Below are 27,536 nucleotides of genomic sequence, written 5' to 3'. Positions count from 1 at the left end.
TCCAGGAATGAGCCACTACACTGGGCCCACAGCTACCATGATTGAGCACCTACTGGCAGGCACTGACAGTAACTCTGAGAGGCTGGGATCCTGTCCCTGTTTTCCAGGGGAGGAAAGAGAGGCACAGGGACCTGCTGGGGGATCGCCACAGGGCAAGCCAGACACCACTGAACCTGGCTCTGGGGTCCCCGTACCTCCAAGCTTGTCGCTACTGGGCTGCGCTGCCTCTTCAAGGATAACATGAGCCATTGTGTGTATCTGGGTGGTGGGAACATGGTCTGTCACCAGAGTCATTTGTCAAAAGCAAAATGTGTGGGAAGTGGGATGGAGGGGCCCGAGGAGGGCCTGGCTGGAAAGCAGGTTGGGGCTGGACTAGACAGATCCTTCCAGCATGCAGAGTCCAGGGTTCTTTGATTCAACGGAATCCTTCATGAGCATCTCCTATGCAACAGGTACTGTTCCAGACATGAGGGACACAGCAGCGACAAAACCAGATGGCATCTGGCCTTACGGAGCAGATCCCTTGAGAAGGATGAAGAATAAATCCATAAATAAATACGATCATGTCTCATTTCAGATGGTTATCAGTCTTCCAGAGCTGCCGCAATAAGATAACACAAACCAGGTGCTCAAAACAACACGCATGGATTGTCTCGCAGTTGCGGAGGCTGAACGTCTGGAATCGAGGCATGGGGAGGCCTGCTTCCTCTGAAGACTTGGGGAAGAATCCTTCCTTGTCTTTTCCAGCTTCCGGTGGCCCTGGCGTTCCTTGGCTGGTGGTGGAATCGTTCATATCTCTGCCTCTGTCTTCACATGGCCTCTTCCCTGTGTCTGATGACATCACTTGAGAACCTGGATCCAGCCACACCTGAAGTTCACTTCTGGTCATTTCAATGATGTGCATCCATAAACTCCATTTATTCACTCTAGCCAACTTGGTGTCCTGACTTACACTATTTTCTTATCTGGAAAACTCCAAGGAAGGCAGTGTGAGCCACCCTCAGATGACAAGTACACAACTTCTTGCCCTCCCCACCTTCCCTGCTGGACCAATAACCTTCATGCCCATCCCAGGCATCATTAGCCAATAATAATGGTAAGGAAGACTGTGCTCTTCAGGCCGGGCACGGTGGCTCACGCCTGTAATCCCAGCATTCTGGGAGACCAAGGTGGGCAGATCACCTGAGGTCAGGAGTTTGAGACCAGCCTGGCCAGCGTGGTGAAACCCTGTCTTTACTAAAAGTGCAAAAATTAGTTGGGCATAGTGGCATGCGCCTGTAATCCCAGCTACTCGGAAGGCTGAGGTAGGAGACAGAGGTGGCAGTGAGCCGAGATCACGCCACTGCACTCCAGCCTGGGCGACAAAGTGAGACTCCATCTCAAAAAAAAAAAAAAAAAGAAAAAGAAAAAACGCTCTTCTTTCCCTGATTCTCTGCCTAGTAAACTCCTATTCATCCTTCAAGATACAGCAGAGAATGTCACCTGTATTGTAAAGAAATTCCCTGAAAGTTTGCTGCTCCCTCCTCTGCCTTCTTCTAGCTCCCCCTGCCATGCTGTTCTCCCTGGTGGCAGGGAGTGGGGAACCTCATAGCAGTCTGTATTGTAAGGTCTGTCTTGGAGCTTCTGAGCTCCTTTGGATCAGGCATCATGCCTCATTCATTCATTCACTCATTCACTCATTCATTCATTCACTCATTCACTCATTCACTCATTCATTCATTCAACAAGCATTACTCAGAGCTCTGAGTCTCTGCTAAGCACACGGCTCAGTGCTGCGTGCTGGGGGAGAGACAGACTTTCCTTTCATGCAGCTTTCCATTGATCTAGAGAAACTGATGAGAAAATAGTTAACATCATGTGTGACATGATGATGGGGAAGTCAGTAGAGGGACTATTGAAATGCAGGAGCCAAAGGGTGGGGCTGTACACGGGCTGCTGGGGAGAGAGGGGCCAGGGGACTTCCAGGCAGAGTGTGCAAAGGCTGAGAGCCAACAAGTGCACAGCACGTCCATGAAACCAAAAAAAAATTCAGATGGCCTGGATTAGAGAGGGTGGGTGAGGCAGGAAGGGCCAGACCGGGCCAAGGAGCTCAGATTCATCCTGCGAGCCTTGGACAGCCGCTGAAGGTTGTGAATAGCAGAGAGATGTGGTGGAGACCACGTTAGTCCCCATGTGGAGATGGGCAGCCCAAACCTGAGCAAAATGCAGCTGGAGCCGCAGCAGGGCCCAGGCAGCTTGGACTTCCGGGTGGCAGAGGGTGGAAAGAGTGGAGTGGCAGGAGCTGGCAACTGGTTGAAAAGAGTAGCGTAGGGAAGGGGAAGGCGCCAGGGTGATATCTGGGTTTCCATCTTTTGCAAGCAGGAGGTTGGTGGGACATCCCTGAGAGGGAGGACACGGGGTATAAGCAGGGCGGGGGCCAGGGAAGGGGATGGCTTCGGTTTGGGGATGTGGGGTTTGAGGAGCCTGCAGCACCTCCAGATGCAGATGTGGATCCATCTCTGTGTTCATACCTTTCCAAGCCTGGATGCCTGACCCTTCGTGCCGGTACAGTCCCACCCACTCAGCAGCGTCCTTGCTCTCCCTTGGCCCCTCGCCTTTCCATGCCACAGGGCACCCCTCTGCAGCTCTTTGAAGAAGCCACGTTCTCCCCAACCTTCTCATGGCCTTTGCATATGCTGTTTCCTCTATGCTTCCTGCTTCGACCCCCTTTGCCTGGCTAATTATTTGTTATATGGCATCCCCTCCAGGAAGCCTTCCTGACGTCCCCCAGTTGGGAGAATGCACTCCTCAGATCTCCCCCAGCCCTTTCTGTGGCTGCCACCATAGGGCTTCCTAGTGCGGTATGGCACTCCTGAGTCACACTGGCAGTGGACAGTGGGTAAGTGTCATGCTCTGGGGACAGGCTGTCTGCGTTCAAACCCTGAGAAAGCCAGTTGACCTCTCTGTCTCTCAGTTCCTTACCCTTAGAATGGGGATAACAATAGTTCTTACCACTCAGGATTTGCTGTGAGAACTAATTGAATTAGTCCTCTTAAGGAACAGTAAGGTGCGTAGTAAGTATTCACTATTAGCTACTGTCATGGGTCCCTGCTTATCTCACCCAAGTGTCTTGGGGGTCCTTGTGGGCCAGTTCTTCCCCAGCAAACAGCGTGGGGCTAGCACACGGGCAGAACCCGCCCAATTGCCTGGGGAAGGATCAGGGCATTCTGGGATTGGCTTTCTTCCACTCAAATCCAACAAAAGAGACTGCATAGAACAGTATCGGCACAGAGGGCCAGGCCCATGTCTTGATGCTGGGAGGACACACATTGCGATCGTCTGACCTAGCACCTGCCTCTGGGGAGGCGCTGGCAAGGCGTCTGAATTCTCAAAACACACCAGCGACTCAAAGATGGAGAGAACCCCTCCGGTTGCTTTCTCGCTGAGACCCTGGATGCTTCTCCCATGAGTATTTCCCACCCCGTCTGGGTCCGTCGCACACCTCCAGCATCATCTCCTAGCCCCGGGGCCTCCAGCCCGTTCCTCCTTCCCTGTCCCCAGTTCCCCTTCAGGCTGAGCCCTGGCAGGGCCCCTCCTTGGCTGCTCCTCCTGGAAACTGGCTTGGATTATGCAGCATTTTTGCTCAGCAAGGCTGGGAGGAGACAGACCCTCCCATTCTCCCACAGCAGCCCCTGCCTGGCTGGCGCACAGCCCCCAGGCCACACTCTCCTTCCCATCCCCCTTGAAGCCCTTTCATTCCTGGTCCTGACAGCTCTGTCCTCAGCGACACTCTCCCTCCTACACAAACTCATTCCCTCCTCGGCCAGGCCTGTCTCTGGGCACTGTATGTGGGAGTCCACAGACACTTCAAACCCAGTGCATTCCCGTTTATCATCTCCTCCCCAGACCTGCTCCCCGACTGCGACTGCGGCCCTGTCTTGGCAGCCAGCAACAGGCACCCAGGCCCTGCCTCCCAGCCCACTGCCTTCTCTCAAACCTGCCCCTGCTCTCCTGTGCCCTAGCTCCCATCCCATCCCTAAAAGCTGCCCCTTCACCAGTCTCACCGTCTCCCAGATTTCCCCTCATCCAATTCATCTTCCTCAGAGTGTGACCCGGGATCCCCAAGACCTTTACGGGGAATTTTCAAGGTCAAACTTTTTTCAAAATCATAAGCCAGACATAAAAGAGATGTGGAAAAATGTGAAACAGTGGTATTATGTCCACTAAATACTTTTATTTGGGAAAATAGTTATTTTTCATAAAATATATTATTCACTTAAACATGGAATGGGTTTGTTATTATTATTTGGAAATGAATTTATAGATAAAAATGTTCACATTTCCTCAGTCTTAATTTTCTTTTTTCTTTTCCTTTTTTTTTTTTTTTTTTGAGATGGAGTCTTGCTCTGTTGTCCAGGCTGGAGTGCAGTGGCGCAATCTTGGCTCACTACAATCTCCATCTCCTGGGTTCAAGCGATTCTACTGTCTCGGTCTCCCGAGTGGCTGGGACTACAGGCGCCCACCACAATGCCTGGCTAATTTTTGTATTTTTAGTAGAGACAAGGTTTCACCATGTTGGCCAAGATGGTCTCGAACTCCTGACCTTGTGATCCGCCTGCCTTGGCCTCCCAAAGTGCTGGGATTACAGGCGTGAGCCACAGTACATGGCCCGTCTTAATTTTCAATACACGTAAATATCATGTCCATGGATTGTATCAATAAACCATATAAGTGACGGCTCTTCCTCAAAAAGTTTTGAAGAGTATAGAAGGATACTGACAGCAAAAAGTTTGAGAATCACGGTTCTAGAATTGATTGTCAGAGGCGTAGGTTGTGAGGACAAGGGTCTTATCTGTCTTACTCTCAATCAGGGCCTGGCGCTGTGCCTGGCATTCAGCGTAGTAGGCTCTGGCACTCAACATATGCTTACTGAACAAATAAATGAAGATGTCCCCCTCCCCACCCAGACCCTTCCTTGACTCCTCACTGCCCACTGGATTTAGTCCAAGCCCCATGGCTTTTTTAAAGTTGCCCGAAGGTGCTGTTCCCTCTTTGTCTCCAATTCTCTGCCCACTCTGTCCCTCTGCCCCAAATACCTTCCTTGTCCTTCTTCACCTGACTATTGCCTAATTCCCTCTTCAAGATGAGAGTCAGGCATCACCTCTTCCAGGAAGCCTGCCCAGATGCCTCTCATCTGAGCTGGATGCCCCTCTCTGCTCCTATCATTCTCACACTGCCCTCTGTCAAAGCATTTCAGAGCACCCGTCACCCTCTGTTGAAATGGTCTGTTTTGGTGTGTCTTCCCCAGAAGACTGAAGCCCCATGCTGGTCTCTGCATCCCCATCCCTGGCATAGAGCCTAGCATAGAGTAGTTGCTCAGTGAATCCTGGAGCTGAATGAGTAGCCTGTGACAGGTGGACAAATAGTGGTGGGTCCAGAATTTCTATATATAGGAGCTTCAAGGCAGCTATCTTGCTAGAAGGCCTGTTGCGGGATGGCTGAGGAATTCACTGAAGTCGTAGTGACTCAGATAGGTTAAGCCATTTGAACTCTCTGAGCCTCAGTTTGCTTACTTGTGAGATGGGGTTAACGACAATACCTCTCCTCCCTGCTTCACAGAAATGTTTTGCAAACTGTAAAGTACTGTACACATGCAAGATGTTCATTGTAACTATTAGAGCTCGGAAGGGACCTGGAGATGGCATCATAGCCTTAATCTCAGCGCTGAATAAGACCTGAACAATCAGCCGGGTGTGGTGGCTCATGCCTGTAATCCTGCCATTTTGGGAGGCCAAGGCAGGTGGATCACGAGGTCAGGAGTTCAAGACCAGCCTGGCCAACATGGTGAAACCCTGTCTCTACTAAAAATACAAAAAATTAGCCATGCGTGGTGGCATGCGCCTGTAATCCCAGCTACTCGGGAGGCTGAGGCAGGAGAATTGCTCGAATCTGGGAGGCACAGGTTGCAGTGAGCTGAGATGGTGCCACTGCACTCCAGCCTGGGTAACAGAGCAAGACTCTGTCTTAAAAAAAAAAAAAAAAAAAAAAAGACCTGAGCAATCGATTTCATCCAGCCTTCTCATTTTACAGGTGAGAAGTCTGAGGCTCAGAGAGAAGGAGTCTGAAGTCACTTGTCTAATGTCACACAACGACAGGGAACACTGAAGGGGTGTTTTCCATTCTCAGTTTATAATCTTATCTCCCTCTATCAACTTGGGGGGCCCCAGAATCATGGAGAAACATCCCCCTCACCTGGACATCAGAAAACCTGGTTTCCATTCTGATCTATCCCTAACCTGCTTGAAGAAGCAGCTCCTCACCTCTGTGCCTGTTTTCACATTTGTCAAAATAAAAAGCTGGATGATAAGTTCCAAAATCTGTTTCAGTATAATTGACCAATAAGCATAAGGAAAACACGTCCGTGACATCCCCAAAGGAAATACAAATTAAAACAACAATTAAATAAAAAGTGATAATACCCAATGTTGGCAGGCATGAGCTGAAATGGACACTCCTGATGTTTTTGATGGCAGTGTTAATCAATACTGTCAAATCCTGTAGCCAAAGTCTTTTAAATATGGTATGCATATCCCTTGGCTTAGAGACTTCACCTCTAGGATTTTATCCTATGGAAATAATGAAGAAATTGAATACAGGAATGTTATTTATTATTCAAAATAGTGAGAAAGAGAAAGAGAGAGAGAGAGGACACTGGTCCTGCCAAACATATACACAAGGGAATACTCTGCAGCCACTCATACTGATGATGTAGCAGCACATTTATAGATGTAGAAAAATATTCATGGTTGGATGGAAAAAGCAGGTTAGAAACAGTAGAAGCAACACATTCTTGTTAACGTTGTCTTAAAAGTGTATGGAAGAAAACAAGCAAGATACAGGTTGAACATCCCTTGTCTGAAATACTTAGGACCAGAAGTATTTTGGATTTTGGATTTTCAGCTTTGAGATCTGGGATGCTCAACCAGTATTTACTAAAATATTAAAGGTAGTTATGGCTCACGCCTGTAATCCCAGCACTTTGGGAGGCCAAGGCCAGCAGGTTGCTTGAGGTCAGGAGTTGGAGACCAGCTGGACAACGTGGTAAAACCCAGTCTCTACTAAAAACACAAAAATCAGCTGGGCATGGCAGCAGGCACCTGCAGTCTGAGCTACTCAGGAGGCTGAGTAGAGAATCACTTGAACCCAGGAGGCGGAGGTGGCAGTCAGCTGAGATAGAACCACTGCACTCCAGCCTGGGCAACAGAATGAGACTCTGTCTCAAAAAACAAACCGCAAATAAATAAATAAAGGTAGTTATCATTAGATGCTTGGATTGTAGGAGACAGAGAGATCTTTTGGAGTTGTTTGGCAGTAAATGTGCATCACTGTGAAATAAGAGAAAAAATAGAATCAAGCCCTCAGCTCTGAAATTCTGGAATGTGGGACCCTCGCTTGGTTGCATCCTCGTCAACATCAACTCATCTCTTTCAGCCCCGTGTGACTCATGGAAAACAGGAGTGACGGTCAAGCAGAGAGGAATGTGAACCTAGTGGGTAATGCCATAAACCTTTGGCCAGGACGTAAGCAGTGGAAGCAGCCTGCGTGTGTCATCCATGAGAAGGCCCCGCTGTGACTGCAGAGGCAGGAAACCAGGTGTCAGTGGAGACAATGGAGTCCTCGGCGCGTGAAATGGGACTTGGAGCAGGGCCCACCGGGAGGGGACAGAGGGTGGCTGCCCAGCCAGACAGTCCTAACTCGGTGAATTCAGTGACCAGAGCATCCCCGGGTGACATGGCTGTGAGGCCTTCAGAGGGCCACCATTTGGTCACCCCTTTTTACACTGGGGAAAACTGAGGCTCAGGGAAGTAAAGCAGAAATGCCTTTAGACCTGGGCAAGAGGGGTCCTGTCCTAGGCCCTGCATTTTGGGAGCAGTGCTTCTCAAACTACCTAAGGCAAAGGACCATTTTGGTTTTTAAACCTCTAATCTGTCTCAGACTGATACTTTAATAAGAGACAATAAAAATGAATCTGCTCGGCACGGTGGCTCACGCCTGTAATCCCAACACTTTGGGAGGCTGATGTGGGCGGATCACCTGAAGTCGGGAGCTCGAGACCAGCCTGATCAACATAGAGAAACCCCATCTCTACTAAAAATACAAAATTAGCTGGGTGTGGTGGCGCATGCCTGTAATGCCAGCTACTCGGGAGGCTGAGGCAGGAGAATCGCTTGAACCCGGGAGGCAGGGGTTGCAGTGAGCTGAGATTGCACCACTGCACTCTAGCCTGGGCAACAAGAGTGAAACTCCATCTCAAAAAAAAAAAAAAGAATCCATAATGAGGTATCTGAAGTCAGTCCAATTTATAGAAACAGATAGTAGAATGATGGTTACCAGGGGCGGGGAGGAGGGGGAGAGGGGAGTTGTTTAAAGGGTACTGAGTTTTCATCTTTTTGTAAAGATGACAAAGTCTTAGAGATCTATTTCACAATATCGTGAATAGACTTAGCACCACGGAACTGTACACTTAAACAGTGCTAAGATGGTAAATTTTATGTGATGTGTTTTTTTTCACCACAACGAAAAAAAAATAGCTTTATAACTTGCAACGATAGAGATGCCAATATACAATGTGTGCTATTTTGAAACGACAGTCAATACATCCTAAAGCAATGGTAATAAAATTTCAGGAAATGAGAGAAACATGTTCTGACTGTCTTTGAACATTTTATAAAATAATTACTTAAAAATGAACTACTAGAAAAGTGAACATGAGCTTGGATGTAGCAATAATGCTACGAGTGTTTTAAAATACTTATTCTTGGTTTCTGAGTAGTTCATGCACCAGCCACAGTCCTCAGGCCTAGACCACACATGAGTAGCACAGGGACCCCCAGATCACAAACACACACAATTTATTAAAGGATACATGGAGTCTTGGTCACTTGGCCCAGCACACCCCATGTAACTCTCAACATCCACTTTCGTGACTGACACTGCTCAGGCCCCAGGAGGCAGAAGGGATTCACTTCTCTTTTCTTGCTCTATGTCCTTGACACAAAGGATGACTGCATCCAAATGCCACAAAGGCTGTGTGTTGTGCGGCTGCTGACAGTGCAGATGGACGCTGCTTTGGGGCACAGGGAGGCTCTGAGCAGTGTAAGAAAAGCTTTCGCTCTTAGGTAAGAAAAAAGACAAATTAATTAACTTGCTAAATCCTTCCTCTAAGAGAGCACAAATGCAGTAAATTCCCACTAGAACCAAACATCTATTTTCCTTACTTCTTGTTATGTTCCAGGTCCTGGTTCTGGAGGTGCTCAAAAAAGAGCATGGCATCTGCAAGACCTGCACAGGGAAGCTGAAGAACACTTTGCAATATTAAATCTTTGATATTACTCTTAAATTTGTGTATACGTAGGTCCAGCTGTAACATGCTTAAAATGTGACGTCAATTACTTACATGGCTGTTAGATCTCGATATTGCCTTGAGAGACAGTAAAAAATCATGATATATATGATATGATTTACACGAAGAACTTACAGCTTGTAACATTTTCCATAATAATCATAATTTATCATATGCAACCCCATTATAATGTTTGAGCTTACTACATAAAATTCATGGCTCATTTCCTAATCTAAATATTGCTTTAAGAATTTTATTGACAATTTGTTGCTACATCCTCAACAGAGCAAGTGTTTCCAACTTGAAATTAATTAAAAACTAGCTAAGAAATACAATGACTTGCGAAAGGTTGTCTAATTTCACATTGCCATCAACAGAACAGAAATTACATGAGAATCTTGATTATGACCACACAATTACTATTTTGTTGAAAGAAAGGCAAGAAAGACAAAACTGATGGAACAAATAATAATTTATGAATCATGTAGGTTTTTGTTTTATTGCTTATTCAAATATGATCAGCCTATCAAGAGACTACCCAGACATATGCAATATTATATTCAGTCACCTTTGATACCTTGCTGACTTTTAGCCATATAAAAACTGCAGCTTTACGCATATTTTCTATTTTGTTATAATAAAGGTATAGTTGCCATATTTTATTTAACTGTTTATTAAATTTGATTTATAACTTTTATTTTATTTCATTTTTTGAGACAAGGTCTTAGTCTCTTCACCCAGGCTGGAATGCAGTGACATGATCAGGGCTCACTGCAGCCTTGACTTCCTGAGCTCAGGTGATCCTCCCACTTCAGCCTCCTAAATTGCTGGGACTACGAGTATGTGCCACCATGCCCAGCTATATGTATGTGTGTGTGTGTGTATATATATGTGTATATATGTGTATATATGTATATATGTGTGTATATATACACACACACACATATATATGTACATACACACACATATAAGTTACATATGTTTAACTCCTGGCCTCAAGTGATCTACCTGCCTCAGCTTCCCAAGGTGCTGAGATTACAGGCATGAGCCACTGCACCCGGCCTGATTTATAACTTTTAAATATTAGATACAAACTCCATTTGTATCTTGTCCTAAACCCCACAAATGTTTGGATGGACTTGGCCCGGGAACCAGCCCAGGACCACACAGGATTCAAACATCTCTCATTCAAACCTGCATTTAATGAGCCCCTACTAGTTGCTAGGCATTGGGAATTGGGTCAAGATGTGTGGTTTACAGCCCCTGTTCTTGGGAGGGCACCAGCTCATAGTGGAGCCCAGACAAATCTAGATTCAGCCATCAGGACCCCTCTAGGAGGCTCATGCCTATAATCCTAGCACTTTGGGAGGCAAAGGCGAGCAGATCAGTTGAGGCCAGGAGTTCAAGACATGTGACTTAGTGGCTATCCTACTGGACTGTGCAGAATGGGACAGTTTCATCATCGTGGAAAGCTCTATCAGACATTGCTGGTCCAGAGCCGCACTATGCAACCAAAATAGAAGGCAGCCACATGTGGAATTTTAAATTAGAAAATTTAGCGATGTTCATAAAAGTAAAACAAAACAGGTGGAATTAATTTTAATAACATATTTTACTTAATCCAGTATCTTCCATATATTATTTCAACAGTATCTGTTGATGGGCTGAGTCTGGCCAACATGACCAAACCCTGTCTCTACTAAAAATACAAAAAAATTAGCCGGGCATGGTGGTGCACACCTGTAGTTCCAGCTACTCAGGAGGCTGAGGCACGAGAATCACATGAACTTGGGACGCAGAGGTTGCAGTGAGCCAAAATCATGGCACTGCCCTCCAGCCTGGGTCCTGGGTGACAGAGAGAGACTCTGTCTCAAAAACAAAAAAAACAGGAAAAAAAAAAAAAGAATCCCGCTAGGAGGTGATATGTCAGAGCACTTACATACATATCATCAGGTTTTCATTCAGATGGGCCTGGACTGAGGTCTTGAGTCCATCACATCTTTACTGAGTGGACTTAGGCAAGTGTCTTCTCTTTGAGCCTTGGTTTTTCCCTCTGTAAAATGGGGGTAACAACAGTATCTACATCAGATTATGAGAATTCAATGAGATCATGCATGTGTTTTTACTATTACTGTATAACAAATTCTCCCCAAAATGTAGTGGTTTAAAAACAACAAACATTTAGTAAACCACAGTTTCTGTGGGTCAGGAATTCAGGAGTGGCTTTGGCCCTGGGTGAAGGTCTTTCATGAGGTTACAGTCAGAATGTCAGCAGGGCCTGTGGTCATCTGAAGTTCTGCCTGAGGCTGAAGGGCCCGCGTAGCCGGTGGCTCACTCCCAGGGCTCTTGGCAAGAGGCCTCAGTTTCTTGCTAGACACTTGCAGGAGGCCTTGTTTCTCACCACCTGGGCCTCCCAATATGTGTCCAAGGGTCCACAAGATGTGGCAGCTAACATCCCCCAACACGAGACAGCAAGAGGAGCAAGCCACGGTGCCTTTTTATGACTTAGTCTCCAAAGTCACACGCCATCATCCCTTCTACTTTGTTCCATTAGTTACAAGCAAACCACGAAGTCCAGGCCACCCTCAAGGGGAGGGAATTAGACTCCACCTTCCGAAAGGAGGAGGATTTAAGAATTTGGGGACACAATTCAAAGTCACTACAGTATGAGGTTAGCATGAGGGTAACACCAAGGAGGGTGTCTGGCCCACAGTAAGTACCATAATGATTTCCCATGCTTGCATTTCATTTGACAGTTAACAGGGTACATTACATCCTTAGCTGCATTTAATGTTCATCAGAGCCCTACGCTATCATTATGTCCATTTTACAGATGAGGAAACTGAGAGTTGGAGAGAAGTGACTTGCCCATAGTCACACAAACAGTTGTTGGCAGCTCTGGGGTTGGAGCCCTGGCCATCCTCAGCCTAGTAGGGGAGCAGTGAGCCAGGCTGCTCCTGATATTGCTTCCACACGAGATGGGAGTTCAAGTTCTGCATTTTAAAGTACGTGGGGCCAGGCGTGGTGGCTCACGCCTGTAATCCTAGTATACTGGGAGGCTGAGGTGGGTGGATCACGTGGTCAGAAGTTCGAGACCAGCCTAATCAACATGACGAGACCCTGTCTCTCCTAAAAATACAAAATTTAGCCGAGCATGGTAGTGCATTCCTGTAATCCCAGCTACTTGGGAGGCTGAGGCAGGAGAATTCTTGAACCTGGGAGGTGGAGGTTGCAGTGAGCCAAGATCGTGCCACCACACTCCAGCCTGGGCAACAGAGTAAGACTTCATCTCAGAAAAATAAAAATATTATTAATAATAAAGTACCTGGGAAGCCCGGAAGCCATGGAAAAGTAGCAGACCACAGGCAGGAGCCGTCACTCTTCCCAGAGCAGAGGATGGGACAGGATGCGAGGGGCCTGGAGAGCACGTAGGAGGGGTGGGTTGAGACAGGGTGTAGCCAGTGCAGAGAGGCCCATTCAGGCATGAAGTGCTGAGGGATGAGGGCGGGGAGGGTGGCAGTATCTGAGCACAGACTGAGGCAAGTCGGCAGGTCACCTCAGCCTGGAAAGGGGTTCCAGCAGGGTGCCCAGGAGGCGGGGTGCTCTGGGGTGGAGTGGTACAGGCCAGTGGTAGACTTGGAGGGGTTCTTTGGAGACGCCCTCCCACCCCACAGAGGAGGCAGCAAACCTTGAGAACAAGCCCAGGGCTTGGAGGGAGGCTCACCTGGGGCCAACCCCTGACTCTGCCACCTCCCAGCTGTGTGCCCTTGAGTAATCCTTAACCTCTCTGAGTCCTGTTCACAGACCTCCTCTTTGTGTCCCCCACACCCTGTACAAACACATCTATCGGGACACCCAGAACACACTGTGGCACTTGTTTGTCTTCACAAGGCAGAAAAGCCCGCCCCTCTGGAGCTGTGCTGTATGATACAGTAGCCACGAGGCATGTTTGGTCACTTCAACTCCAATTTAAATTAATTACGGTGAATTAGAATTAAAACTGCACTTGCTCAGTCGCCCTAGTCATATTTCAAGTTCTTAATAGCCACATGTGACTCACTGACTACCCTGCTGGACCCTGCAGAATGGAACAGTTTCATCATCACAGAAAGTTCTCAGACAGCGCTGGTCCAGAGCCACACTGTGCAACCAAAATATAAGGCAGCCGCATGTGGAATTTCAAATTAGGAAATTTAGCGATGTTAATAAAAGTAAAACGAGGCCAGACGCGGTGGCTCACACCTGTAATCCCAGCACTTTGGGAGGCCAAGGCGGGTGGATTGACTGAGGTCAAGATTTCAAAACCAGCCTGGCCAACATGGTGAAACCCCGTCTCTACGAAAAATACAAAAATTAGCCGGGTGTGGTGGCGGGCGCCTGTACTACCAGCTACTCGGGAGGCTGAGGCAGGAGAGTCACTTGGACCTGGGAGGCGGAGGTTTTATTGAGCCGAGATGGTGCCACTGCACTCCAGCCTGGGTAACACAGCAAGACTCTGTCTCAAAAAAAAAAAAGTAAAACGAAACAGGTGAAATTAATTTTAATACATTTTATGTAATCCAGTATCTTCCAAATATTATTTCAACATTTCACCAATATTAAGAAAAAAACACTTCAGCCAGGCATAGTGGCTCATGCTTGTAATCCCAGCACTTTGGGAGGCTGAGGCAGGAGGACTGTTTGAGGCCAGGAATCTGAGACCAGCCTGGGCAACCTACAAGATCCCCATCTCTAGTTTCTGAAAACAAAAACAAAAACAAAACTCTCTTAATGAGATATTTTACATTCTTTTTTTTTCCTTAGCCTTTGAAATCCCATGTATATTTTACATTTACTGCATATCTCAATTTAGACTAGCCACATTTCAGGTGCTTGATAGCCACATGTGGCCAGTGGCCACTCTGTTAGACAGAGGAGTGCTCAGGTCCCTGAGCACAGGCCCAGGTAGGTACCTGCAGAACTGGGTGTGAATTCTGCCTCCCTCATGTGCTGCAGTGCTGTGTGATCCTGGACAAGTTATTTAGTCTCTCTCAGTCTCAATGTCCTTATCTGTAAAAGGGCAGTGATATTCTACATGCGACATTATTATATATGTGATACTGTTAAATTCTATATGTGATATTATATTATTATTTATTATATCACTAACTAACTGATACATTATTATAATATCACCAGCCAGTGATGATTATGAAGATCAATGAAGAGTATGAGTATAAAGCCTGTTGCACAATGTATGCTACAAGGTCACCCTTCTTTTGAGACAGGATCTTGCTCTGTTGTCCAGGCTGTTGTGCAGTGCCTCCATCACAGCTCACTGCAGCCTCGGCTTCCTGGGCTCAAGTGATCCTCCTACTTCAGCCTCCTGAGTAGCTGGGAGTACAGAGGTACACCACCACTCCTGGCTACTTCTTGTGTTTTGTTTTATTTTAGTTTAGTTTAGTCTTTATTTATCTATTTTTTTGAGACGGAATTTTGCTCTTGTTGCCCAGGCTGGAGTACAATGGCACGATCTCAGATCACTGCAGCCTCTGCCTCCCGGGTTCAAGCGATTCTCCTGCCTCATCCTCCTGAGTAGCTGGAATTACAAGCATGCGCCACCACGCCCGGCTAATGTTGTATTTTTAGTAGAGACAGAATTTCACCATGTTGGTCAGTCTGGTCTCAAACTCCTGACCTCAGGTGACCCACCCGCCTTGGCCTCCACCACCGCGCCTGGCCTATTTTTTTACTTTTGAGACGGAGTCTCATTCTGTCACCCAGGCTGGAGTGCAGTGGTATGATCTCAGCTCACTGCAACCTCGCCTCCCGGGCTCAAGTGATTCTCCTGCCTCCGCCTCCTGGGTAGCTGGAATTACAGGCATGCATCACCGCTCCAAGCTAATTTTTGTATTTTTAGTAGAGACAGGGTTTCACCATGTTGACCAGGCTGGCCTTGAACTCCTGACCTCAAGTGATCCGCCCACCTCAGCCTCCCAAAGTGCTGGGATTATAGGAGTGAATCACTGCACCTAGCCTAATTCTTGTTTCTTTCTCTCTCTCTCTCTCTCTTTTTTTTTTTTTAAAGAGACGGGGTCCCACTGTGTTGCCCAGGCTGGTCTCAAACTCCTGGGTTCAAGTGATCCATCTGCCTCAGCCTCCCAAAGTGTTGGGATTTCAGGTGTGAACCACCGTGCCCGGCCACAAGACCACTCTTGATAAATGCTACTTGTGGTGGTCTACTTATGCTACCAATTAGAGGTCTGACTACCCACCAGACTGTGAGTTCTCAAAGGGCAGGGACCAGGGTCTCTTCATCATCTCTGCCCCTTCTTGTCCATACCCTTTCCCCACTCCCCTTCCGCAGCACCTCATCAAGAGCTCCGCTCTTTGGCTTCCGTCTGAGGTCAGACGGGTGCAAAGTTGTTCAGCTTTGGTGCCGCCCACCCCCAGGGCCTAGCTCAGGCTAGGCCAACTCAGGCTTAGCAAACATTTTCAGCCCATGAGGCAGTTGGTGGTTCAGCAATCAATCGCCCCAGGGTGGGTGGGAGTGGGAAGAGAACCAAGTTCTGGGCTGGGAGACAGGAGACCTGCTGCTAACTCCATCTGCTATGGTGACTGGGTTACTTTCCCTCTCTAGGCCTCAGTATCCCAACTGTAAAATAGGCAGGTCAAACCTGATAAACATCAGGGCCCTTCTATAGTGTCTATACCGCTGGGGAGATGAGGGCCCCTGACCAGCCAGGATCTGCTCAGAGGTGGGAGGACAACAGACACACCCCTCCTGTACACACACACTCAGGCATGAAATGGGTGCATTCGTATTTGCCTCTATCGTGGGGTTGTTGTAAGCCCTCAGTGAGCTAATAAAAGGCTCGGAACAGTTCCCAGCTGCTGCTGTAGGTCCTCTCTAAGAATTCGCTGTCATATTACTTTTTGCTGTTATCGTGTGTGTATATATATAATTTGCTGCTATATTGTGCATACAAAAAATATTATTACATTACATGAATTATTGTTGTATTTATTCCATATGGAGCAAGTGGATGAAGAGGCAAGCATTGGTATGACTGAGCTGAGTCCCAGGCCCTTAACAGACTTTACGTCATTCAATCCTCTCATCAACACTATGAGGGTACAATCATTGTCCCCCAAGCCACAGATGAGGAGATTGAGGCTCAGAGGGGTAAAATGACTCACCCAAGGTCACACAGCCACCAAGTGGCAGAGCAGGGATTTGAACCCAGTTCTGACTCCAAAACCCTCGCCCTTTCTCCTATGCCTCACTGTCTTCTTGGAGAAGAATTGAGCTCTGCCTCCCGTGCTGGATTCTCTTCAGGGTGACCAGTCTAATCTCCCCTCTGTTGGTAAAACCTACCCCTAGACTCCCTCTAGAAGTTCTAGTCCCAGGCACACAACAGATGCTGGGGAGGATGTGGAGAAATAGGAACGCTTTTACACTGTTGGTGGGAGTGTAGATTAGTTCAACCATTGTGGAAGACAGTGTGGCAATTCCTCAAGGACATAAAACCAGAAATATCATTTGACCTAGCAATCCCATTACTGGGTATATACCCAAAGGATTATAAATCATTCTACTATAAGGACACATGCACACGTATGTTTACTGCAGCACTATTTACAATAGCAAAGACTTGGAACCAACCCAAATGCCCATCAATGATAGACTGGATAAAGAAAATGTGGCACATATACACCATGGAATACTATGCAGCCATAAAAAAGAATGAGTTCATGTCCTTTGCAAGGATGTGGATGAAGCTGGAAACCATCATTCTCAGCAAACTAACACAGGAAGAGAAAACCAAACACCACATCTTCTCGCTCATAAATGGGAGCTGAACAATGAGAACACATGGACACAGGGAGGGGAACATCACACACCAGGGCCTGTCGGGGGGTGCGGGGAAAGGGGAGGGAGAGCATTAGGACAAATACATAATGCATGAGGAGCTTAAAACCTAGATGACGTTTTGATAGGTGCAGGAAACCACCACAGCCCATGTATACCTATGAAGCAAACCTGTATGTTCAGCACATGTATCCCAGACCTTAAAATAAAATAATAAATTAATAAATAAGAAGTTCTAGTCCCAGGCTGCACCCTGTTAAGTCAGGATTCTTCCAACTGCCACACCCTGGCCCTAGACTCAAGAAAGGACACAGTCCCAGCTGTGGCCTTGGTCGAGGTTTTCTGGAAAAGGACAGGTTTTTAAAACGACTAGAACAGCCAGGAGCTCAGAAATCTCCCCGCTCCCCTCCGCCCCCCTCCCGGCCCCCCGCCACCGTCCACAGCCTCATTTGCATAATCCCCACAATCCAATGCAGACCCAGCTTCCCTTTGTGATATTAATTAAGTGGAGGAAAATGTCGTGGACAAGAACTGGCTCCCGTTTTTCAACCATTGTCCCTTCATGCCACCCCCCACTGCTTCATCCCTCCCAAATGTGTCATGGGCATGGTGCAGAATCGGAATTCAGGAACAAAAGGTTTGACCCTCTACCCATATGCCCCCCCGTTCCTGTGTTCCCCAGGGGCTGCCTGGGCCCCTGAAGCCAATGGAAGAAGGCCTGCCCCTGCTCAGAGGCCATGGACCGATGGGTGCTGAATGCTCAAATGTGTGATAAAACAGGCCATTTGCATTTAAATATTAATCCTAGAGGAAAATAATAGACTATTAGTTAATAGATGGAATTGACAAGCTGGCTGCATTCCAATTCCATCTCAGACAGTTGCAGTGCTGAGCTTGGCCCCAGCCGTTGAGATGGTCCTAGAAAAACGGAAACCACCCACCTTATCTCCTTGGACTCTGCTTGGGCTCCTTGTCCCAGACTTCCAGTTGGAAATCTTAAGCCAACTGCCAATTCCACTCCATGAGCTGGAGAACATCTCACCACCGTTGCCTACTAACTTGCTGTGTGACCTTGAGTTAGTTACTTTCCTTCTATGAGAACCAGTTTCTTCATTCATAAAATGAGAGGGATGGAGAAGCTGATTCCAGATTGGCTCTTCCAAATCGAAAGATTCTAGGGTTCTGGCCATACACAGTGGCTCACGCCTGTAATCCCAGCACTTTGGGAGGACGAGGTGGGTGGATCATCTGGGGTCAGGAGTTCAAGACCAGCCTGGCCAACATGGTCAAACCCTGTCTCTACTAAAAATACCAAAGTTAGCTGGGCATGGTGGCAGGCACCTGTAATCTCAGCTACTTGGGAGGCTGAGGCAGGAGAATTGCTTAAACCCGGGAGGCAGAGGTCGCAGTGAGCCAAGATCGTGCCACTGCACTACAGCCTGGATGACAAGACTAAAACTCCTTTAAAAAAAAAAATAGATGATAGCATTCTGTCATCATCAATATCAAGGACATGGGTTGAAAACTGGCTATAGGCACAGTTCACCTCAACATCTTGAGGCCTATTTCCTGGGAACAGAGTCTATCCAAGGAACACCTGTGAAGGCTAAGAAGTTTAGGCTCACTACCCTCAAAGCTCCTTCTCCTTCTTTTATCTCAGCTCCTCTCCTGGACCCCAAATGCCTGTTCCCATCTGAATGCAGAGATATAAAAGCCCTGGGACATTGAGTTCTACTCCTGACACTGCTCCAACCCACCATGAGACCCTGGGCAGGACTGTTCTCTCTCTTAGGAGACCGAAAGTCAATAGGGCTTTGGACTGGCCAGGGGCCCAGGTGGTACTCCACCCACACTGGGCTGACGTGCTGACTGGGCCGATCCCAGTCTCTCCTGAATGGCACAGAAAGAGTCAGGCAGACAAGGTGGGTACTAAGAGGGAGCAACCTGCCAAGAGAAGGAAGGTACAGAGTCTTTGTCAAGCATCCTAAGAGAATTTGGGACAGTGAATAAGACGATGTTTGTAAAATGCTCAGCACTGCCCCTGGCACCAACTTTTTGTTTGTTTGTTTTGTTTTGTTTTTTGTTTTTGTTTCAAGACAGGGTCTTGCTCTGTTGCCCAGGCTGGAGTGTAGTGGTGCAAACATAACTCACTGCAGCCTCAACCTCCTGGGCTCAAGGGATTCTCTCACCTCAGCCTCCCAAGTAGCTAGAACTACAGGTGTGCACCACCATGCCCCACTAATTTTTTTATTTTTATTTTTGTAGAGACAGGATCTTGCTATGTTGCCCAGACTCGTTTTGAACTCCTGAGCTCAAGTGATCCTCCCACCTTGGCCTCCCAAAGTGTTGGGATTACAGGTGTGAGCTACCACACCCAGCCAGTCATTGTTATTATCATTATCTCAGTGGTTACAGATGCCTTTGGTTCTCAATAACTACAAGTCCTGTTCAGGCCCCCTAAGGCTTTTGCTGGGTTCCAATAAGTCCTGATCACAAAGTAGACATTCCTGGTTTTTGATTGCCATATGTGTCCTTTCAAAAACTCCTTAGTCAATTTCTTGCAATCCAGAGAATCATCATGGCTCACATGTCACTACCTCCTAGAAGCCTGCCTGCTTATCGTCATGTCCTCTGCTCTCCATCCATTCAGCCAACCAACCATCCATCCATCCATCCACTAGTCCATTTGGCAAACACTTCCAGAACATCTTCTTTGCCTGGTCCTGTTGAAATGTGAATCAGCCAAAACTTTCCTGGAGAGCTTAGCTACACCCATACCCAGTTCTATGACTTTTCTTTTTCACGTCCAGGGTCCTTAAAAAATGGGACCTGTGCCTCACCCTTCTGTATGTGTCCCCAACCCCAATGCCCAGCCTAGTCTGGATCTTTTCTGTGATTATACCTGGATAGGGGACAGCTGTCCTGGCCTTCAGAGCCTCCACACCCAGCTCACTCCCCCACCCTGCTGCACCTCTGTTACCAGGAACCCATCAAAACAGCATTATCAAACTCCGGGAGAGAGGCAGATTGGGAAACGGTCGGCCAGGGGAATAGCCATAAAATTCTGTGTACTCCTGTGGGGCGCAAAGATCAAAGTATCCCATATCAGGCTCAGTATATAACCGTAACAACCTTTAACCTGGATACGGCACTCCACAGTTGACAGAGGTGTTCCCCATCTCCTGTCTTCTTTTAGCTTCCAACAGGGCCCCTGGCTACAAGGAAACCGAGGTTCAAGAAGTTACACAACCACCCAAAGCCACGCAGAAATTAAAGGGCTGAGTTGGGATTGCAACTCGTTTCTCCTGACATTAAATCCAGTGCCTTTGCAACCACATCACAGCCACAAACTTCGAAAGGGCCTTAATCTGGGGAATCGGGAGACCTGGCTCCCAGCCCAGCATTCAGGAGTCTGTTGGGCAACCTTGGCTAAGTCACTTCCTCTCCTGACTGCAGTTTCCTCCACTGTAAGGTGACAGGGCTGTCAGGCTCACAAGGTGGTTGCAAGGATCAAAGCAGACGATGGGTGGGAACAGACTGTGGAGACAGGCTACCCACTACAAGCTAGACGCCCACCCACCCACCAGGAGCCTCACCTACAAGCTGGACAAGCCAGGCCCTCCCAGCTCCCAGGAGGAAGTGAGTCTTTGGCTCCACATGGTAATGGAGCGACTGGGAGCTACATGGCTCATAGCTACTGGGTAGCATTTTACCACTTGTTTCCTACACCAACACAGTTCTTTCTACTGGTGGGAGAGAAGTTTCCATTCATTCTCTCAAGCAATGAGTCAGTGCGCATGTGTCAGGCCCTTTGTTGGACTTGGATTCAGGGGTGAACAGAATGTAGACTTCCCCAGGGCAGCTTCCTGTATGGATGAGGCATGAACTCGCAGGGAAAGGAAACTGACATTTCACAGGTATTCTCTAATGCCAGGTGTTTTCTGTGTGTCGTCCCATGCTACGCTTATCATGAACCTATAAGGATCTGGTCCATTTGACAAATAAAGAAATCTAAGGGCTGGGTGCAGTGGCTCATGCCTGTAATTCCAGCATTTTGGAAGGCTGAGGTGGGAGGATCGTTTGAGCCCTGAAGTTTGAGGCTGCAATGAGCTATGGTCACGCCTCTGTACTCCAGCCTGTGCAACAGAGCGAGACCTATCTCTAAAATAAAAAAAGAAAGAAAAATACTGAGGCTTAGACGAGGTTGAGTATTCTCCCTGCTCAAGATCACACATGATTCCAACACATTCCCTCCCCTAACTCCAAAGGCCACACTGTTTCTGCTCCACAAGGCTACTTTGCAAGAATATAGGATGAAGGAAATTGAGGTGTGTGTCATCAGCAGGCTGGGGAAGTTGCCAGAAGAGGTGTGGGTCTGTGGAAGGATTCCTGAGGAGCTGGTCTGTGATGAGGTCTTTGGAGGATAAGCAGAATTCTAGAAGACAGGATGGGGAGAAATATGGTCTAGCGTGAAGCTGAGCATGAGGACAGCATGGAGGTGAGATAGTGGAGGAGTTCCTGGAGAGCTGAGGACAACAGTTTGGCTGGGGCAGAGGGTACCTGGAGGTGAACAGTGAGACAAGACTGGGAAGGTGGCTGGGTCCCGTCCTTGAGGGTCCTTGAATGCCAGGCTAGGGAGTTTATATTTATTGCAGGGGGGAATAAGGGGCATTCAAGACTTGTGAGCAGGAAAGTGGCTCCATCAAAGGGGTTTAAGGGTTAAGAGCAGAGAACCAGAGAAAGAGGATGAGATTTAATAAGATTCATCCTTGTACTTTGCATTTAATTTCCCTCTGACATTAAATAATTTAAAACACTGAACATGTACCGTGGACAAGGCCCCGTGCTTGTCCACATGGATTATCTCACTTCAGCCTCACAGCTCTAGGGGATAGGCACTATTATTAGTCCATGTTACAGATCAGGAGACTGAGACAGAAACGTAGACTGGCCTGAGGACACCGCGCTCGTAAGAGGTGGTGCTGGATTTGCACCCAGGCAGTCCTCTCCCCAGGCTATGACCCTTTAAAATGACAGCAGGAGGGAACCCCTTCTCCAGAATGAAAACTCAGATGACCCCTTCCACAGAAGGCTGGTCATGAAGTGGGGTGCGGGGCCAGGGGTCAAAAGTGGAAACCCAGGATCCCAGCACCTTCTGCCTCTGGCCACCTCCCTGATGGTTCTCCTAGAGGATGCATTCACTTCCAGGGCCACCAGGTGGCAGTCAAGAGACTGGCTAATTGGCGCTGCAGCCCAGCCCAGCCTCCTCCAGCCCTAAGTCACAAAGACTCAGGACTGACAGTGAGGAGTCAGGCAGAGCGTGGCTTTCAGGGAACTCTCCCCTCCTGGTTGCTTCTCTCCACTCTCCCTGCAGCCTCAGAGGGGCGTCCAAAGTGGAGCTAGGTTCTCAGGTACCTCCAGGAGAAGTGGGAAAGCAGGAGAGTTTCTGGCTTCATGGCCCATCACCTCCCTGGAATAGTACGCAGTGGTTAGCAATGACGTTTCCAGAGGGTTTTTTTTTAACAACCCAAGGGAATGCTCACTCCACAGTGCTAGGTGGGAAAAAACAGGACACAGCACTGTACAAAGAGCAAGATTAGTTACATGCAAAATACTTGTGCCTTAAAAAAAAAAATACCTGGATGGAAACAGATCAAAATAGTAGTAGTGGCTCTCAGGCTGGGGAGATTAGAGGTGGGTTTTGTTTTCTTTCTTATCTCTTCTATATCTTCTTCATTTTTAACACTAAGTGTGTATTTCTTTTATCATAAGGTAGAAAGAAAAGTTTTCTTGAAAGTGGGAAGAGGATTAGCTATCAAGGTAATTTTTTATCTTTTAAATGTAACCTCCTCCAGGAAGCCTTCTCCCCTTCTCTAAGCAGAAGTAGTGACTCCCTCCTCTGTGCCCACAGAAGGCTTGGACAACCTCTATTAAAGAGCACTTTGAGTTCCTTAGGATAACTATTGCTGTCAGTGTCTGCATCTATGCTATCAAATACGGTAGTCACTAGCCACCAGCCACACGTGTCTATTGAATACTTGAAATGTGGCTAGTGCAAATTGAGCTATGCTGAAATACAAAATGCATGCTACATGGTAAAGGCTTCATATGAAAAAAGCATGTAAAATGGTTTATTCATTACGTGCTGAAATGATAATATTTTGGATATATTGGGTTAATAAATATATTAAAATTAACTCCACCTATTTCTTTTTTTTAATATGGCTACTAGAAATGTTTTAATTATATATGGGGCTTAAATCATAAATTTATTGGACAGTACTGGTTCATGAGCTTCATGAGGGTAGATCTGGGGCTCTCAGCTCAGGCCCAGAAAGGGGAAGAGCCCTGTCTGAGGTCACACAGCCAACTGGTGGCAGAACTAGAACTTGAGCCATGTCTCTATACATTTATGCAGCCAACAGACACATGAAAGAATGCTCATCATCACTGGCCATCAGAGAAATGCAAATCAAAACTACAGTGAGATACCATCTCACACCAGTTAGAATGGTGATCATTAAAAAGTCAGGAAACAACAGGTGCTGGAGAGGACGTGGAGAAATAGGAACACTTTTACACTGTTGGTGGGACTGTAAACTACTTCAACCATTGTGGAAGACAGTGTGACGATTCCTCAAGGATCTAGAACTAGAAATACCATTTGACCCAGCAATCCCATTACTAGGTATATACCCAAAGGATTATAAATCATGCTGCTATAAAGACACATGCATACGTATGTTTACTGAAGCACTATTCACAATAGCAAAGACTTGGAACCAACCCAAATATCCATCAATGATAGAGTGGATTAAGAAAATGTGGCACATATACACCATGGAATACTATGCAGCCTTAAAAAAGGATGAGTTCGGCCGGGTGCGGTGGCTCAAGCCTGTAATCCCAGCACTTTGGGAGGCCGAGACGGGCGGGTCACGAGGTCAGGAGATCGAGACCATCCTGGCTAGTGAAACCCCGTCTCTCCTAAAAAATGCAAAAAACTAGCCGGGTGAGGTGGCGGACGCCTGTAGTCCCAGCTACTCAGGAGGCTGAGGCAGGAGAATGGCGTGAACCCGGGAGGCGGAGCTTGCAGTGAGCTGAGATCCAGCCACTGCACTCCAGCCTGGGGACAGAGCGAGACCCCGTCTCAAAAAAAAAAAAAAAAAAAGGATGAGTTCATGTCCTTTGTAGGGACATGGATGCAGCTGGAAACCATCATTCTGAGCAAACTATTGCAAGGACAGAAAACCAAACACCGCATGTTCTCACTCACAGGTGGGAATTGAACAATGAGAACACTTGGACACAGGGTGGGGAACATTCCACACCGGGGACTGTTGTGGGGTGGGGGGAGTGGGGAGGGATAGCATTAGGAGATATACCTAACGTAAATGACGAGTTAATAGGTGCAGTACACCAGCATGGCACATGTATACATATGTAACAAACCTGCAGGTTGTGCACATGTACCCTAGAACTTAAAAGTATAGTAAAATATATATATATTTTAAAAAAAAAGAAATTTCCTGTGGCCTGGCACTGGCTATAGGGATAGTTTGACCCACAAATGGCCATGCGACCCCATCAATCCCGCATCAGTCAGCAAAGCCACTGGGATGGGAGTCAGAGACTTGGTTACACCGAGAGGGGATGTCTATTCTATGTTTTCTCTGGGCTCTGCCACTCAGTGTAACACGTTGCCCCCCTTCAGGAGCCCCACTACCTTTCCCTTCAGGAAGAAGGAGTCTCAGGGAAAGCAAAGGGAGCCTATAGAGCTCGTTGGCATCCTCTGGTATGGCTGAGATCCTCACCAAGGTCCTGTTGCCCCCACTGAATCCACGACAACGAGAGGGCTGAAAGTGGCCTCAGAGAAACCACCTTGGCCAATGCCCTCATTTGGCATTTGTGGCAAGTGGGGCCCAGAGACGATGAGTGCCCTGCCCAAGGTCACACAGTAAGTGAAGGGAGGGCTGGGGAGTGGAGTTAAGGGAGTCAAGTTAAGAGAAGCAAGTCAAGAGAACCCCTGGTGTCTCCATCTAGGAGCTCTAGAGGCCAGCCCAGCTCCATAGACCAGGAGGATGGTGGCATGGGTTAACACATGGGGTCCACCAGGCCCTGCTCGGCCGAGTTCATGATATTTCCTCCACCTCCAATCTATCCAGTCTCAACTTACAATCCTCCATGACCCCCCATTGCACTTAAGCTACAATCCATATTTTCCCTTCCCGACATAACCTCCTCCACGCCCCAGTTGATTGCCGTACTTCAGCTCCTATTCCCAGAGGGTACCCAGTGTGTTCCCACCTCAGGGCCTTTGCCTCCGCAGTTTCTTCCACCTGGAGCTCTCTTCCCACATGTTGGCATGGTGGACTCCTCGCTGTCCAGCTTTCAGCTGTCATGTTGCCTAAGAGGCCTTCCCTGATTCCCCTGCCCTCCGTCAATGCTGCCCCATTACCCTGATCATTATCTTTCTTGCACTTACCGTTATCGTTATGAGCTTGTCCATATATGGGTCTCTCTGCAGCAGAATGGAGGCTCCCAGAGAGCAGGGCCTTGTCTGGCAGATCCACAGCTGCGTCCTTGCCTCCCCAGTGCCTGGTATTCAGGAGGTGCCCAACTAATGTTTGTCAATCAACTCTGATGGAAAGAGACATAGACAAGATGGGTCACTGAAGCCTCACTCCAGCTGCACCAAAAACAAACAAACAAAAAACCCCAAACCTTCCACGTGTCTTTGGGCAAGTGGCCCCTCTTTGGGTCCCAATTTCCCCTTCTGAAAAATGGCGTTCCCTGGCTGCCAGGCTGGCTCGCAGGATAGGCTGGTTGAATTAGCATGAGTCGAGTTGATGGGTGTGAACGCTGCTTTGTAAACTGTTAAAGCGTGATTGCAAATTCGAGTAGCTGTTGTCATTAGACAAATGAAGCTTAAACCGCCTCCTCCTCTGCTGAGGAGGGGATTGGGTCAGATGCTCCCTGGGGGCCTCCTGCCCTGGCAGTGTACAGTATAGTTTTGCATCCAGGCACTGCCCTCATGGAGCTCACAGTCGGCTGGAGTTGTAGAGATAACATGCAAATCAGAAACAATCCATCAGAGAAACCAGCAATGGACCATGTGGAGCTGATTATCTTTCAGGGAACAGATAATAGGCAAATAGGTTGGTCAGAGAGGGGCGAGGCAATGTCAGTTAAGCTCTTGATGGCGGCCGGAGTGAGGCTAAATCCAAGTCTTTAAAGCCAAGAAGGCAACCAGGTGGAGTGCACAGCTAGGACAAAAGCACAGCTAAAGGCGGTTGCCAAGAAATCAGGGAGGAAGAGCCTGGCCGGACTGCAGAACCCAGCCACCCCATAGGATCCCAAATGGGGAATAAAATACTGTTTAGAGAGAAAAGGATGGGAGAGAAGGGGAACTTAATTATGATCACTAATTTTCTATTTTTGCCAGGTAAAGGTCCTGGATAGATGTCTATTTCATCAGATAACATTGGGTGAGTCACTTTCCTCTTTAGGCCTCAGTTTCCTTATCTGTGAAATAGGTTGTGGGAAGAGCCCTGAGCTCTGTGCTTCTGTGAAAGGTACAAGGAGATCAGCACTGGGGTTGGACAGACCTGGGGTTGGATCCTAGCTCTGATTTGCCGTGTAACTTTGAACGAATTACTTATCTGGTCCTCAGTTTCATCATATGAAAAGATCAGCACCTGCTGCACAGAGTAGGAAAGATTAAGGGGGACAAGAAATTAAGCTCAGCCTAGCGCCTGGTACCAGGTCCTCAATAGAGCAGAGTCACTGGTATGCCTATTTTGAAGCAAAAAGGGAAGTAACCACTGGCCGTGGGTAGGTGGAGTCAAGGGCCCCAGGAAATAGAAACAGCAAAAAATCTGAACCTGTGCAGTACATAATAGGTGCTCAATAATGACTTCTTGAATTTGGAAGTGTCTAGCACCTGGATGCACTGGACGGGGGCAGAGCTTAAAGCTGCTCTGTCCAGAAGAGGGAGGATTGCCTCAAGATGGGCCAAGCTTGGGGTCCCTCAAACCCTGGGTCTCCTGGAAGGCCTGACAGGCAGGAACTGAAAATAAAGGCCTGCCCCACGCCAGTGAATCTTGACCCTGGTGAGTGGTCTGTAGGCTTAAAAGGGGAAATCTTTTGTTTCTCCTCTCCCCCTGCTCACTCAAATAGGAACAGTAGTGGCTCTGCCAGCCCCATCCCACTGGCTCTTGACCCTGGTGAGGGGTCTGTAGGATTAATAGGGGGAAATCTGTTTCTCCTCTCTCCCTGCTCACTCCTATTCTGTCTCCCTCC

The 27,536-nt window shown here is 47.7% G+C and overlaps 1 long non-coding RNA gene across 1 annotated transcript; it reads right to left on the bottom strand.

Annotated features, from left to right (window-relative positions):
* Window positions 1-8,712: 8,712 nt before the first annotated feature.
* Window positions 8,713-25,949, bottom strand: LOC123572786 (uncharacterized). The gene is made up of 4 exons (XR_006697309.2): window positions 25,720-25,949; window positions 11,322-11,435; window positions 9,258-9,334; window positions 8,713-9,153 (listed from the first exon to the last, which is right to left on the bottom strand). It is a non-coding gene; the product is annotated as an uncharacterized lncRNA (long non-coding RNA).
* Window positions 25,950-27,536: the final 1,587 nt, after the last annotated feature.

This window comes from Macaca fascicularis, chromosome 1 (assembly GCF_037993035.2).
Source record: "Macaca fascicularis isolate 582-1 chromosome 1, T2T-MFA8v1.1".
NCBI lineage: Eukaryota > Metazoa > Chordata > Mammalia > Primates > Cercopithecidae > Macaca > Macaca fascicularis.
This window is presented reverse-complemented; position numbering and strand designations above follow the sequence as displayed.